This window comes from Octopus bimaculoides, chromosome 5, assembly GCF_001194135.2.
Source record: "Octopus bimaculoides isolate UCB-OBI-ISO-001 chromosome 5, ASM119413v2, whole genome shotgun sequence".
NCBI lineage: Eukaryota > Metazoa > Mollusca > Cephalopoda > Octopoda > Octopodidae > Octopus > Octopus bimaculoides.
The window spans coordinates 48,629,089-48,634,097 of NC_068985.1; positions in this window are offsets into that span (position 1 = coordinate 48,629,089).

The window sequence follows — 5,009 nt, forward strand, 5'->3', positions numbered from 1 at the left end:
AAGAAAAGTAGATAGATAGATAGATAGATAGATAGATAGATAGATAGATAGATAGATAGATAGATAGATAGATAAGTTTATAGCAGCAAGAAAGTAAAATGGAATGTAAACGAAGAGGAAGATTGGAAGAAATGAAAAAATGGAAAATACGCAAAGAATGAATGGAACGATGGAGGTATAATGGAATAAAGGAAACGTGAAAGAAGGAAGAAAGGAAGAGAGAGAGGAGGGGAGAGAGAAAGAGAGAGTAAGAGAGGGCATGAGAGCAGAGAGAATCTTACTGTGCTTCAGTTTGAGCAAATATTTTCGAATGTAGCTCCAAGTTGGCCAGTGATTGGGACTGGAAATTTCTCTTAACTCATATTTTTTTTTGACTTATGCACAAAAGTCGTCGTAAATCTTTTTCTAAATGGAAGAATATCTTTGTCGACCTATGCTGGATTTAAACTCAAAATCTAAAAGCAACACACCCTGTGGTTTGCCGATTCCTTTTAAGTTATCGACCCCAAAGAAAATATCGACAATGGATGCGTCTATTTCATTTTTAAATTATCTTATATTTTATTTTATACCGTTTCAGGATATTTTTTTTCTGAGCAAATATCCTAATTAACCTTCTTCTCTGAATAAACTTTGGAAATTTTTATTTATTAGTTGATAAGTTTATGTTATTGTTTATGAGAGTATCGTGTATTTTTAGAAAACAGTTGATCATTAATATAGCAATTACAATCTCAGTTGGGAGGATGTCTGATCCAGATCAGTAACCACGTAAATGATATATGAAATGTCGTTGTGTTTTATGTTTCTTTCTTCTGTACTTTTGCATCATAAATCTTTATATATGACATTACTAAATCAAAAGCGCACTGCTGTATCAGTCATCAAAGTCCATATTAATAGTAGAGAAGAAGTAATTGCTTCATACGATACATGATCATTAAGAAAGGGTAGATCAATGAGGGTTTACGATTTCAGATATCATTTCACACTTGCACAACTTTGATGAGAAGCTGTACACTTGCATAATTTCCGTGTAATGATATGGTATTTGTTTTTTGTTTTGATTTTTATTTGTTCGTGACTTTTTGCGGTTAAAGGAGACACTAAGCTGTTCAATAGTGAAGACTGGAGCCATTTTATACCACTTGTGTCTGAAATATTTTTCTGGAAATAAAGGAATGGCAAACATTTCGAATATAATAGCCTCTGATGTTTTCAAACTTTATGTATTTACCAGATATAATTTTAGATACTTTTTAAATACATATGTACTATCCCTTTCCTTAACTAAATCAACTGCAGAACTTCATTTCTCTCACTCGTTATCGAGTGGTCATTTTAGTATCTCATAAGTACGGATTACAGAATCTTTGAAATTTTTATCAAGACTAAAATAAATAAATTTCATATATTTTTCTATATTGCCAACTTTGTGTATTTAGTAAATATGTTGATGTTGTTGTTTAGTTGTTGATTAGCCTATCCTTAAGCGAGCCGACCTAAGATCAAAAGTCTTCAATCAGTGAGCAGACCTAAGTTCAATATTTTTCAGACGTCATGAATCCAGAGCTGTACTTTTAAATGTTTTTCATTTGCAAAGTTGTAACGGTGTGAGTTGTGAGAAATTTCGAGCAGGTTGGTGGACACATACAGGTTTCCCTTTGTGTTTCAAAGTAAGATATTGAGATGTCTAGTTAAGTCAATGCTAGCATATTTGATAAATGATTAATTAAAAGGCTAATTAGAAATTATGTGGTGAGAAAAAGCAATACTAAATAGCAATAAGTACTGTTCTGATTATTTCAGACAAAATCTTAGTGAGTTCTAGAATATATACAATAGATAGTTGCCACGCTTTACTAGTATATTCAGCCAAAATTAGATGATATCACTCACTTGAAATACAGAATACAATGAAAATATATTCAGCTATGGCTGTGGAATTAAGGGATTGCTAAGAAACCACATCACTGGGAGCCATTATTCAGAATAACACTTCAGTAAATGAAGGTAGCGAACGAATCAAATTTAAATAATTCATATACATAGTTACATTCAAACACGTTAATCTCCGATAAAAGTAGGCTTCTATAAAACAATATATTTTTGTTTTCCTTCATTAAGCATTTGTAGAACTTTGTCCTTTGATTCGGGCATACAGGGCGCATAGATCAGATGGCTTACTGACGCGTGCCACACAGGCTCACCAGTACGTAGAAATGCGCTGATGTTGCGTGAAAGCCCTCTCCTCAAAGTTAAATGTCCTATGTGTCAAAGTTAAGCTTGGGAGTCGACAGTGCTGAGACTAGCAGAGTAAATCGCAAAACAATAACAATAGATGGCAAAAGGAAACTTACTTTATGTTTCCCGAGGAAAACAAAAGACGGAACCTTCAGGCTGTGACATAGAGAACCATGATCACCAACACCTGTAGCTATGACATGAAGAAAGGATGGGTAATAATCGACGATGATTTCTTACTGTTATTTATGAAAATGGATGAGGAATGATTTTGTCCCTACTTATTTGTGTAATATTTTACTTCTAATTAATGAAAGACATTTGAATATAGTATTTTCATTCACTTTTTTTTATCTACATGTAGCATTTAATCAAGAAACGGTATAGCCGTGCTCTAAGAAGATCGCTTTCCAAAAACGTTGTTCGAAATTCACGTCGAGATTGCTAGGGCAAATGCTCTCTGCTCTATCTTTTGGTTCATCAGTAGCATGTGAGTAATATTTGGTAAAGAGAAAATAAGAGAAGCCCAGTCAATATGTGTGTACGTATATTTATGTATCTATACTTTACTTTGGGAATCCACCCTTTGCAAAATTAAAGCTGGTTAGCTGCATGTATTTATATATGTACTTAGTTCAGCCATGGCTGACGAGGTGAATATTTTTTGTAAAATATCTTCATGCCCTGCGAGGAAACTTATGATATATAACCCTTGTATTCTTTATGTGGCATATTTCAGATTCATTCTTCCCTTTTGTTCAATTCACAAGAAGTCATAACCCTGAGTGCTTTTGGGGAGTTATGAACTCTTAGTATCTCGCTTCGCCGACCTACAATTGTACATTCTTAGTGTGTATTCTTGTATATTCTAAATAACTTACATGCCCCAAGCTCTTTTCCCCCAGTAGAGCACTCTCAAATCCGAAATATATATATATATATATATATATATATATATATATATATACACACATATGAACTTGGGTGGTATAAGTGTGTATGTATGTATATATATGTATGCGTGTACGTGTATGTGTATGTGCGTATGTATGCATATATGTATGAATGAATGTTTTGTCGATGTCTGGGTCAATGTCTGTAATTTCATGTATCATATATAAAAACCAGAGTTGTGTCAAGAAGCTTAAGTTAAAGATTCAATAAAATATAGATCGATAAGAAACAAATACGCACTGCAGTCAATATTATCGACTACAAAGCTTTGGAAGTATTGCTCCAGTATGGCGAACGTCCAGTGACTGAAACCAATAATTGAAAAAAAGAATTATGAGTATAGAAACTACATGTTTGTCAATCCTGAGAACATAATTTAGCAACATTTACTGAATCTAAATGGTGTCTGGACCAAATATATGTAGATTATGATAGTGGAAAATTACAAGAACGTACATAGAGACAATAGTTTAGTTTATTATATATACATACTCTGTGACATTGAGCTGAAAAATCAATTTTGATTTTGTTAAATGATGTTTATACGTGATGAGGTTATTTTTGATTCAATAGAATAAAAATAGCTCCATTGTATCCCAGTCTGTTTGTGTATGGACTTACATTGTGTGTGTGTGTGTGTGTGTGTGTGTGTGCGTGTGTTTGCGCGTGAATGTGTCTCTGTGTCGGTGCATGTGCGTGTGTGTAAGTGTGTGTGTGTGTTTCTTTGTTTGTGTCTCTGTATGTGTCTGTGTGTCTGTGTGTCTATGTATTTGTGTCTGAATATGTATTCGGAATACGTGTTCGCATTCAATTATATATGGCAAGAACTCTTGTGCTATCGCAGGATTGCGCAATAATAAATAGATAGATAGATAGATAGATAGATAGATAGATAGATAGATAGATAGATAGATAGATAGATAGATAGATAGATAGATAGATAGATATACACACATACGTATATACATGGCTACTTTCATGCATATAAATATATACATAATTATATATAGTTTAAATTTACAGAAAACAAAAGCCGAAGACAGTTGATTGAATGAATATATATATATATATATATATTTATAATATCTTTCCACTTTATATTTGTCTTTTATCAGCCATTTTGTCATTCAGTGTTATAAGTTTTGTAATGGACGAAATACGATAGAAAAACGAATTGGGAGCAAAAGGAAGCCCATCATAAACATTTTTTCTGAATGTTTGCAAAAGAGAGTCAGAAGTAACAGCTCATTTGGGTTCCTGAATAAGAGACATTTGCATAAATATCGTATTACATTGTGATTTAGAAATTCATACACCAAGACATTTACACAAAATTTTGTCTTCCCATTATTACATATATAATGATAATATAAGCCATACATACATACATACATACATACATACATACATGCATACATACATACATATATACATACATACATACATAGATGTGTGTGTGTGTGTGTGTGTGTGTGTGTGTGTATTTTCATCGGAATATATGTCCTTCAGCATCTAGTGAGTATTGAAAATGTAAATATATTATACCACAAACACTGGTATAAGTGGGGAGTTAGCATGAGTTTCATGGCTAAGTTGGTATCGAAATGTCTATTGTATATTTAATGTTCAATTTTATTGTGTAGAAATGTATACTAATTTAGAAAGAATTTTATGAATACACGCAGAGAAACACACATTTCATACATTTATACATACATACATACATACATACATACATTCATACATACATACATACATACACACACACACACACACACACATATATATATATATATATATATATATATATA